The sequence below is a fragment of the Leptonychotes weddellii genome, chromosome 3 (genome assembly GCF_054177405.1).
Source record: "Leptonychotes weddellii isolate Sample4059 chromosome 3, ASM5417740v2, whole genome shotgun sequence".
Taxonomy (NCBI): Eukaryota; Metazoa; Chordata; class Mammalia; order Carnivora; family Phocidae; genus Leptonychotes; species Leptonychotes weddellii.
In genome coordinates, this window is record NC_138371.1 from 121,874,401 (window position 1) to 121,886,881 (window position 12,481).

At 34.0% G+C, this 12,481-nt stretch overlaps 1 protein-coding gene across 11 annotated transcripts in view; it reads left to right on the forward strand.

The window, feature by feature from the left end:
* CAB39L (calcium binding protein 39 like) overlaps positions 1-12,481 on the forward strand; it is a 112,543-nt gene that overhangs the window by 4,319 nt on the left and 95,743 nt on the right. For 5 of the 11 annotated variants that reach the window (XM_081815446.1, XM_081815450.1, XM_031032084.2 and 2 more), the window contains exons 2-3: positions 3,825-3,977; positions 4,610-4,685. The gene's annotated coding sequence lies outside the window, so the exon portion shown is untranslated. Of the gene's footprint in view, positions 1-3,106; positions 3,978-4,609; positions 4,686-12,481 lie in introns of those variants that run through there. The other 6 variants (XM_081815451.1, XM_081815448.1, XM_031032086.2 and 3 more) reach the window with 4 other exon arrangements.

The window sequence follows — 12,481 nt, forward strand, 5'->3', positions numbered from 1 at the left end:
TTAGGTTCCCACAGTTAGATTTGGGAGGAGTAAGGTGCATAGCTTGTGACACTGAAATACTATGATTGTGGCCTGTATCATTTGCAGACCTAGGGACTACTTTGTACTTTCCTTTTCTCTCTGTAATGGTTCTCACTGCCCACAGTTACCTTTGAAAGTCATTGATGCCTAGCTTAACTTCCTTTTTGGAGTATAGACAGGTTTAATCACAACCTCTTCTTGCCATATACTCAAATTCTTCATTTAAGCATATCTTATATTACTTTGTTTCTCTCAGGCTGTGACAAACAAAATAATTCTATGGAAGGCAAGACTCCTTCCTGAGTCACCAACAAGTTTGCATGCAGTTGGTATTGCATGCATGTTTGCTCATTTGAAGTATATTTCATATTTCAAATAGGATAAAGAATTGGATGGGGAGGTCAGTGGTGGGCCTAGCTTGCTTTACATGTAAAGCAGTATCCGTACCTTTGGAGAGTGTATTCATCTCTTACAAATCAACAAATAAGACAAAAAGGTCATGAACTCATGATCACAAAAGAGCAAGCACAAATTGTTTACATGAAAAATATTTAACTTGTAATTAAAGAAATAAACATTTAAACAAGCAATTTGTCATAATGCTTCAAGACAAAACTATGTATACTCTTTGACCCTTTTGTAAGGAAACTTGTGTGGAAATGGAGATGGAGTCAAAGCTTTATGATCACAGTGTAATTTTATACTTGGGAATAATTGGAAATAAAAAAATAACCAATGGTAGAAGAATGGTTTTTATATTTATAATTTTATAAATTATTACACATCCATCATGATAGATATATTTCAGCCTATTAAAAGGAATATTTTCAAAAGCTGTTTAGTGATATAGGCTATTTAATGACATTGGAAAAAGGTCACCATTTTGTGTTAAATGAGAAAAGTATAGAATAGTAATTGAGGAAATGAAATGAGATACCACTATGCAACCTCTTAGAATGCCCCCTCCCCTCCCCCCCTCCCAGAAAAAGAAAGGAAGGGAGGAAGAAAGAAAAAAATATCAAGTGCTGGCCAGGATGCATAGCAACAGGATTCAGATCTTGCTGGTGGGAATGCAAATACCACAGCCATTTGGAAGACAGTTTGACAGTTTTTTTATAAAATTAAACATACCTTTATTATGTGACCTAGCAATCCCACTCCTAGGTTGAAGTTTACTAGCAAGGTAAGAGAGCTCCATTAGCTTCTCTTTATTGCCGGCAATTGGCACCAGTGATTTTGTTTTTTTAGTTTTAGCCATCATATGGGATATGTAATGGCATCTCATTATGATTTTAGTTTGCATATCCCCAAAGACTGTTACATGCTTTTCTCATGAAAAGTGAAATGAAACCTATAATCACTTCTCTGCAGATATTTATAGCAGTTGTATTTGTAATCACCAAAAACTGGAAACAACCTAGCTGTCTCTTAATTGGAGAATGGGTTTTTAAAAACTGCAGTACATCCATGCAATGTAAAACAAAACAAATCTCTTCCTAGTAGGGTGGCATAAATACATGGGGAAATGGACTATGTTATAACTACATACTAAGTTGTAAGGAAAAAAATAAAAATGAGCCATACAGCATTACATTATATAATGGAAACGCACCAGAAAAAATGTGACCATAAAGCAGATGAAAACGGTTATTCAACAGAGCTAAAGAAAACCACAGCATAATACTCCTACCTGAACAAGCATTTGCAGAAATAAGGTCTCAAATACAAATTCAGAACCCCAAAATAAATGGAAAAAAAGAGGAAGATATGAAAAGTAAATTTACTGAACTCAGGAAGTAAAATGAAAAAAAAACTTTCAAAAGGAAGCTAACATCCAAGATACCTAAGGGAGAATAGATTTACTGAATGTAAGAGATATTGAGGAAAGACTTGCAGATAGCCAAAAGAATGGAAATTAAACAAAGAAAGGTAAAAAGAAAAAGTGAATGATACAGACAATATGTAAAAATTAGAGTTCCTAAGAAGAGAAAAACAATAGCAGAGCTAATATTTAAACTTCAATCCATGAAAACATTCTGGAAGTAACAGAAGACTCAAATCTACTTTGAAAAGGCTCATTGTGTAATATAAAAATTGTTCTAGAATGGTCCAATACGAGTCATAAAACTATTGGACATTGAAGATAATGAAAAATTCCTCTGGGCTTCCAGGTGGAGAGAAGACATTAGGAACAAATTTCTCAACAGCAACATACAAAACAAAACAACCATGGAACAACATATTTAAAGTCTATGAAATTATAAGTCAAGGATTTTAGCACTATGACTCCATCCCAGAAAAAAATTAAAACCTTGATAAGTTCCAATATACTAAAAAAAAAAATTTACATGATGAAAAGTGCCATGAGCAAAGCAAAAAGGCCAATGACAAGGTAGGAAGAAATATTTGAACTTCTATCACAAAGAGCTAATCTCCTTAATGAAACTAACCTCGAAGTCAAAGCAAATGACCAGCAACCCAATAGAAAATGGGCCAAAGATATGAGAGTTCACAGAAAAAGAAATGCAGATGACAGGCATATGAAAGATGTTTAACTTAAGTCATACAAAGAGAAATACAAATTAAAGCTATATTAAAAATTACAGCTACACTCAAGCCTTTCTCACCAAAATCCAAAATTACGTAATAATGCTCTGTGGGCTATGGGGAAACAGGCATTTTGATGCATTGCTGGTAGGGATACAAAAGCACAAAGCTTGAGAGAGAATTTGGTAGTATCCAACAAAATTAGATACGCATTTACTTTTTGATCCAGGCACCTAACTTCTAGGAATCTGTTTTAAAGACACATTGACATAAAATATAAACTGGCATTTCTAAAAAGTTACTCATAGCACCAATACTTGTATTAGCAAAAGATTGGCAACAACCTAAATGCTCATTAATAGGGGACTAGGTAACTAAAGTTCATCCAACAATGGAATAATCTCCATTCCCCTTCCAAGTCACTCTTGCCCCCAGAAATCATAAAAGAAAATGTAGGAAGTCTGCATGTACCAACAACATTGAATGATCTGCAGAATGTATTATGAAGTGGGAAAAAACCAAAAGCCCGTGGAATAATATATACAGTAATCTATAGGTAGAAGGAGGGAATGGGAAAGGTGCCAACAATGGAAGAGATATTTCTCATAATTTATTTATACAGTTTGATCTTTGAATCATGTATGTTTACATATTCAAAAGTTAAATTTAAAAAGTAGAACAAAAAGAGAAATCTAAAAAGGAATGGAAACAAATGTACATAACTATATAGCATTTTGTTGTCATAACCATACAAGAAAAGGAACAATTTCTAGTAATTCTAGAACCTAGACTTGGGACTGTATTTTCTTAGCAGGGTGTATTCAACATTATTATTGTTATATTGCTATCTTTAAAGTATTATATGTATAGTTTTGGGCAAAATAGATGTTGCAAAATGTCAATAATTGTTGAACAAACCACAGAAGTTCATCAAGGCTGTAAATTAAGAAAATGTAGTCTGGAAAGTTCTTTGACAGATTGAGCAAAGTGGAAGTGAAGTACAAAAATACCCAGGACAGCTACATAACAGTACCTTTTATACGGCACTGGGTCAGGCACTATGTATATATATATATCTATCATTTGACTCTTGCAGATACCCACTGAGACTCTGATCTCTGATATTTTATTCTTAAGAGGTTCAGAGAGGTTAAGTAATTTGCTTCAGATTAGACAGTTACTGAGTGGGAGGTTGACCTTTAAACCCAGATCTATGTGATTCCAGAGCGTGTGCTTTTTCTACTACATTATTGCAGGATATACACCAAATATTGAGAAGAAAGAACATCAGGAGCTAAATGTTCTGTTTAAACCAGTAGTTGCTGCTCAGAAAATACATAAATATGCAGACCCTAAGTCAGTGGTTCATATTTTCTTCATGCAAGAGCAATGCACTAAAGGAGAGAAGTGTAAGTTTTCTCTTATTTCTGATGGGGAAATGTAAACACACATACACATATCCTTATATTGATGTTGGAGATAAAAATTTTACAAAAGTTGCCATTGATGACTGAAATTAGTAAAAGACCCAAACTAAAAGTATTTCAAAGCAGAAAAGAAAAAAAATCTGGTAGTCATGGGATTTAATGATGCTGTGAAAAGAAAAGAAAACAAAACAAAACCCTTCAAAGCTTCCTTTTATGATACTTAAAAGCTCTTCTAAGCTTTGCACAGCCTTTTTATAAAAATTGGCCTTTAAGATACTATTTTAATAAGTTATGTTTCCTCCTGTGGAAGATGAGTGCTAATGGAGATTTTGGGGGTGCTAGGGCTCCCTTCACCCAAGCCACCCCTTCACACTACTACTGGTTTCCCCAGTGATAAAATATTTTCATTCAGTTCAACACTAAAATCTTTCCTAAAAGTTCTGGTGCTTGAAGTAATGGGGGTAGAGGGATTTTCCTGTTTTAATTTGGTTTATCTATATATGATAATGATGGAAATTTAATTTATAATTCTGTGTACCTGATAACAGTAAGAAATTATATTGGATTTGCTATAAGAATTTAAAAATTAATTTTGAAGCTTTTCTTTTTGTCAGAAGCTGTGTTGATCAGTGACTTTGGTGAAGGCTAAGAAAGTTGAAACAAATTTGCTGATGATATACAACTTCTAAGGTAAGCTAATATAACAACTCAATCAAGAATATAAATGTTCTTGACAGATTCATAGATTACAGTAACAGACTAAAATAAAATTATCAGGAATAAATATAATATCCTGATTTAAATTTCACAAAGCAATGGCAGAAATATTAAATAGACTTCCATTTCCAACAGTATGATAGACAAGAGTTCTTGAATCCCTCCCTCCACCAAATATTTAAACACTAGATTCAGTATTTAAAAAACCTTTATTATGAATGGATGAACCCATAAGAAGATAAAGGAAGCTTTTGGGGGCTTGAAACAGAACAAATACATCCTGTGGGGTAAGCAAGTGCTGAAGTCACTAAATACTTTGGGGGTATACATGGCTTTCTGTTGGCATTAGAAACTTGTGCAGGGAAAGGGATGGGGACTGGAAAATTCCTTGGGTTCTGCAAAGGGTAGGGAGCCTCATCAGAGACCATCTTGGAGAGGCAGACAGCTCTGGGTGGAGTTAAAATCTCTCTTACTGGGGTACATGGCTGGCTTGGTCAGAAGAGCATGTAACTCTTAATCTTAGGGTGGTGAGTTCAAGCCCCACGTTGGGTGTAGAGATTGCTAAAAAAATTAAGTAAACAAAAATAAAGTAAAATCTTTCCTACTAATACCTGGTTACCAGCTCACATTCACTTGGATTTGAGGCCTTAATTTATACTATTTTCCTGGTCCCTAAAGGCCTATTTTCATGGTCTCCCACAAATAGAGAATTTTAATTTAAAGTGGACCTGGATCTCTAACACTTTTCAGTACCTGGCAGAAACAATTAAAAATCCTCCGTGGAGGGAGTTAACAACCCAGTTGTCAAAGTATCATCATTAAAATTCTAACAAATAAGCTCTTACTCATTTTTTAAAAATCACAGAACATGGTTTGTCTCCCTCTCTGATTTCCCTGATTTCTTCCTGTTCAGCGAAGGGAGGGGGGGTGGGGGTGGGGTAACCGGATAATGGGTATTAAGGAGGGCATGTGTGGTGGTGAGCACTGGGTATTATACGCAACTAATGAATCATTGAACACTACATCAGAAACTTATGATGTACTATATGCTGGCTAATTAAACATAATAAAAAAAAGGCAATGAAGATAACAAAAAAATAAAAATAAATCACAGAACATAACAAGGGAAAAAAAATGTTATGAACGAAGAGCAGAACCATAAACAAAACAGATCTACAGACATTTCAGCTGTTAGAAATATCTAATACATAAAATAAGTACTTAATGTTTAATAAATAAAAGAGGGATTCTAAAATATAAATAAATAGTAATAGCACTTAAAAGTAACCAGGCACATTAAAATAAGAACCAATTCGAATATCAGAAATGAAAATTATAACAGAACTTAAAGATTAAATGGTGTGTTAAACCAGCATATGGGGCGCCTGGGTGGCTCAGATGGTTGAGCGTCTGCCTTCGGCTCAGGTCATGATCCCAGGGTCCTGGGATTGAGTCCCACATCGGGCTCCCGGCTCAGCAGGGAGCCTGCTTCTCCCTCTGACCCTCTCTCCTCTCATGCTGTTTCTTGCTCGCTCTCTAAAAAATAAATAAAATCTTTAAAAAAAAAAAACCAGCATATGAGGCACAGTTAAAAAGAGACTACACAGAAGACCATCCATAGAGAAAAAAGTTACTGAAAATAAAAGATCATGAGATGATCTAATCAAGAGTTCCAAAAAGAAAACATGGAATAAGAATGAGGCAATATTCGTACTTGCCTTTAAAATTTTGCCAGAACTGATGAAAGACACAATTGTCAGATTTAAGAAACCCAGTGAATCTCAATCAGGGTAAATAAAAAGAAATACATCTTACTGTTGTCCAGCTGTAGAATGCCAAGCATAGAGAAACCAGTAGGTCACTATCCACACTTTAATAAATACTGTTCTAAATGGTATACTTCAAGAAGGAAAATGCTCCTAAAAGGAAGGTATGAAATAAAAGAAGAAAAGGGAATAAAGAAAACATGAGTAAATCTAAGCCAACATTGGTGGAAGGAAACAGTAATAATAATATAGTAGTTCTCCCCCCACCTTTTTTTTAAGATTTTTATTTTTATACTCTCTATACCCAGCATGGGGCTCAAACTCACAACACCAAGATCAAGAGTTGCACGCTCACTGACTGAGCCAGTCAGGCACCCCCACAGTAGTTCCCTCTTATCTGTGGTTTCACTTCCGTGGTTTCAGTTACCCGTGGTCAGCCACAGTCCAAAAGCAAATGGTCCTTCTCCTGATGCAGCATCAGAGGTCATTAGTGGCATAATAACTACGTCACAATACCTACATCATTCACCTCACTTCATCTGATCATGTAGGCATTTTTTTATTTCACATCATTGCAAGAAGAGAAGTGAGTACGGTACAATAAGATATTTTGAGAAAGAAAGTTATCACATTCACATAACTTTTAATATATTGTTATAATTGTTCTATTTTATTATTCTTATTAATCTCTTACTATGCCTAATTTATTAATTAAACTTTATCATAGGTAGGTATGTATGTACAGAAAAAATATAGTATGTTGACCCCTGAACAGCATGGGTTTAAACTGTGTAGGTTCACTCATATGTGGATTTTGTACAGTACAGTAAATGTATTTTCTCTAACTTATGATTTTCTTAGTAACATTTTTTTCTAGCTCACTTTATTATAAGAATACAGTATATAACACCTATAATACATCAAATATGTGTTAATAGACTGTATGTTTTCAGTAAGACTTCCAGTCAACAATAGGCTATTTGTAGTTAAGTTTTTGGCAAGTCGAAAGTTGTACATGGATTTTTCAATTGCATTCTCCAAGCCTCATGTTGTTCAAGGGTGTGAACAACATATATATATAATATGAACACTACATATATGTTTACATATATTATAATACATGGTACATATATACAGGGTCCAGTACTGTCTTTGGTTTCAGGCATCCACTGGGGGTCTTGGAACATATCCCCCACAGATAACTGGACATTACCCTAATGTCTAATTTGTGGTTAACAAGCAAGGCAGAACTACAGTATTGTACTGGCCTACAGTGGCATGTAAATCAGGAGGCTTTGGTTGGAATTTCAGTATTCTAAGGTTCATGTGCTGTGTGAACCAAAGTAAAAACTTTTCAGATATAACCAATGAAAGAAAACAAATAAGAGTGTTTCTTTCTTTTTTTTTTTTTTTAAGATTTATTTTTAAGTAATCTCTACACCAATGGGGCTTGAATTTACAATCCCAAGATCAAGGGTCACATGCTGTACTGACAGAACACCCCTAGAGTGTTTCTTTTTTAAACTAGAGAAGGAAAACAATGAAATGAAGGAAAAGGAAAAAACAAAAAACAAAAGAACAGAAGACAAGAAATAAGTACTCATTTTTTGTCTTCTTTTACTCAGCTTAGTTATTTTGAGATTCATCTATGTTGTTGAGTGTATCAGTAGTTTATTCCTTTGTAGTGTTCAGTAATATGTCATTTTATGGATATACCACAATTCATTTATTTATTCATTCACATATGGGTAAAAATGGACTGTTTCCAATTTTAAGCTACTGCAGATAAAGATACCATGTATATTCATGTACAAGTCTTTATATGGACATACGCTTTCTTTTTTCTTGATAAATACCTAGGAGTGGAACAGTTGCATCATATGATAGGTGGGTATTTTACATTTTAAGAAGCTGCCAGGTTTTTCCTAAGTGGTTATCAACAGGAAGATGAATACCAAGTTATGGTATATCTATATAGTGGACTACTACTGAGCTGTACTCCTAACAAAGTAGATGAATCTCAGAACAATTACAATACATAAAAGAAGCAAGACAAAAAAGAATACATGTTATTTGATTCCACTTATTAAAAATTCTAGAAAATATAACTAACTTATAGTGGTAGAACACATATCAAATGTGGTGGATGCAGCAAAGGATCCTATGAAAACAAAGGGAACAGATATGACGTTCTAAATATTGAACAACAGGATTTATTAATTAGGACTAAACTATGTAATAACATTAGGTGAAGATAGCCTCAGGCAGCTATCTCTATACTAACCTCCTTCCATATAGCAGAAATACACTGGCCCCCTGGTACCAGACAGCTCTCCTAGAGTGTACTTGAATTGGCCTTGCCAAATTTAACCTTTTCCTCTCACCATATGTTTGAGTGGCTAACCAGTGTCTCTTCTGAATGACGCATTCATCTTTTAAAATAGATAGGTTAACAGTTTCAGTTAGGCTATAACCAAGTTTTGCAGGCCTGGAAGCCATTTTGTCTCTTTAGGTAATGTTATACATTTCTACTGATTTTCTGTGGTAAATGTTACAGTTAAATTTGTAGTATTCAGATTATTTATAGTATTTCCACATTATTTGAGTTACCTTACTCTCTTCTCCCCCTATCTCTTTGGACCATGAAAAAAACCTATCTTATTTCACATCAGTTAGCAGCATGAGACAGGGCATGTCTAGTTTAGTACAAATTTCTAATTCTGTAACTAAATTTAAATTAATATCATAGGGGCACCTGGGTGGCTCAGTCAGATGTGTCTGACTCTTGATCTTAGCTCGGGTCTTGATCTCGGGGTCGTGAGTTCAAGCCCCATGTTGGCCTCCATGCTGGGTGTGGAGCCTATTTAAAAAACATTAATATCATAGATGTAAATAAACTGCGGGCCGATTAAAAAGAAAATAAGCATTACAGCCAGTAGCATATTTATCAACCTTGTGGGTGTTTTATAGAGTTTAATAATTGTATAAGATTTTTTGTACAAACGAATGTTAGTAAAACCAAAATGAAAGAAACAAAAAGATTAGGAGAAATATTTGAGCTAAGTAACAAAGATTAATATTTATAAGAAATTTAAAGAACTTATTAAATTTTATAACTGAAATCTCAGTATCCTGGTAGATAAATGAAATACCAGTGTGAACTTAAAGTTCTCATAAGAAGAAATTCATGTATGGTGATTAATATAATAAAATTTAAAAAAAAAGAAATTCAAAAACAAGCACAAAGGGGAATGTTTAATCTCACAAGTGATCAAACAAATGCAAATTAAAACTATGAGAGAACATTTTATATCTCTCTAAATGAGGGAGGATTCAGAAAGGTAGTTGGAGATGGTGAGGTTTGTGTGAATTTCATGGTATACTCATGCTAGCAGAATTTTTAATTAGCATAATACTTTCAGAAATCACTTATATATACCAAGGTCCTCAAATTGTATATTTTGACTGAGTAGAACTGTATGTGGGACTTTGTCCTGAAAAAATAACCCAAATGAGGGGAAAAATGCAAGGAAAATTTTTGACAGTATTGATGATAAGAGCCTAAATGTCAGCATTGGTGGTTAAGTAAATTACTAGAGGTTAATACTGTGGTGTTAAAAAGGATAACTTTTCCCAGAATATCTGTATAGAAACATGGTTAATGTTTTATATCGTTAGCAAAACAAGTTGGCAAAATTTTATACTGTTACTACAGTTATGTGAAATGTATGTATATATACGATAACAAAGTTTTAGGAAATATTCTGAAATAAAAATAGCTTTTGTGTTAACAGGTTGAGATTTTGTGTGTGTTACTGTCCCTAAATTTTTATTTTTATATTTTTATTTTATTTTATTTTTTAAAGATTTATTTATTTATTTACTTATTTAGTTGTCAGAGAGAGAGAGAGAGCATGAGCGGGGAGGAGAGGCAGAGGCAGAGGGAGAAGCAGGCTCCCCGCTGAGCAGGGAGCCTGATGTGGGACTCGATCTTGGGACCCTGAGATCATGACCTGAGCCGAAGGCAGAGGCTTAATCAACTGAGCCACCCAGGCATCCCTGTCCCTAAATTTTTAAAAATGAATTTTCAGTGGGAAAAAAATACAACTTAAAAGAATTAAGTAAATGAATACTTACTGACTTAGAACTATGGGTTATATAATTTTCTTAGAATTAATTGAAGTCCTGAGTTAAATTAATTTTCAGATATTTAAGAGTTTTAAAATGAAATCACACTTTACTTTGCCTGTTCTAGTTTTCAATCACTAGTATATAGGAATGTCATTGATTTGATTGGGATAGGTGCTTTATTTTGTTAATTTGCTGAGCAAATTGTATTTAAATCAAGGCGCTTATATTTTTGAGTTATCATCAAGCCACATGAGATATTTACCTTAATTTGGTTAAGTGCATGTCTAGTTAGAGAGCTAAAAGTCTTCTCTTCAGGGTTTTTGAATTATTTTCATCTCAGTAATTAGAACTAAATTCTGTGTTGTAAATGTTTTTCATGTTTTCATATCACAGAAACCATGTTAAAGTAATGCAGATTGTAACTTAGTTCTTCTTATGGGAGGTTGGGGTTGATTCAGACATGAATCTATCATTTTCCAAATAGATAACTTGGGTCCAGAGAATTGAATATGTATGTGAGCTATAGTTGAAAGGGCTGTGAAACAGAATGAAACTTATGTGTATAGACAGTTTAACCACACAAATTGTTCTGTTAGTTGTAATACAGAACGTTTCAAAGGGAAGTTTGACAAGTTATCTTTAGGGGCTCGGATTCTAAAAAAGCTTTGTTTTTTTTAAATTGACATGTAACATTACTAGTTTTAGGTATATAATATAATGATTTGATGTTTGTATATATTACAAAATCATCACCACAGTAATTCTAGTTAACATCCAGCACCACAGATAGTTAACAAAAATTTTTTTCTTGTGATGCCTTTTAAGATTTACTCTTTTAACAACTTTCAAATATGCAATACAGTATTAACTATAGTTGCCATGCTGTATATTGCATCCTCATGACTTATTTTATAACTAGACGCTTGTACTTTTGATCCCCTTCACCCATTTTGTGTTTCCCCCATCCCCTGCCTCTGGCAACCACCAATCTGTTCTCTTATCTGTGAGCTTGGTTTTGTTTTATTTTTTTAAATCCACATATAAGTGAGATTATATGGTATTTGTCTTTCTCTGCCTGACTTATGTCACTTAGCCTAATGCCCTCAAGTTCCACCCATGTTGTTGCAAATGGCAACATTTTATTCTTTTTTATGAATAGTATCCCATTATGATATATAGATAGATATGTAGATACAGATATAGATCACATCTTCTTTATTCATTCTTCCATCAGTAGGCGCTTAGGTTGTTTCTGTATCTTGGCTATTGTAAATAATGCCACAATGACCATGAGGATGCATTTTTTTTTTTTCAAATTGGTGTTTTCATTCCCTTGGATAAATACCCAGAAGTGGAATTGCTGTATCATGTAGTAGTTCTATTTATAATTTTTTAAAGAAATGTCCATACTGTTTTCCATAGTGACTGCATCAATTTACATTCCTACTGACAGTGCATAAAGGTTTCCATTTCTCTACATTCTTGCCAATGATTATTTCTTGTCTTTTTGATGATAGCCATTCTAAAAGATGTGAGGTGATACCTCATTGTGGTTTTGATTTGCATTTTCCAGATGATTAATGTTGTGGAGTATCTTCCTATGTGTCTGTTGGCTATCTGTATGTCTTTTTTTTTTTTTAAGATTTAATTATTTATTTGAGAGAGGGAGAGAGAGAACAGGGGAAGGAGCAGAGGGAGAGGGACAAGCAGACTCCATGCTGAGTGTGGAGCCTGACATAGAGCTTGATCCCATGATCATGACCTGAGCCGAAATCAAGAGTTGGATGCATAACCAACTGAGCCACCCAGATTCCCCTGAATGTCTTCTTTTGAAAAATATCTATTCAGATCCTCTCTCCGTTTTTTTTTTTT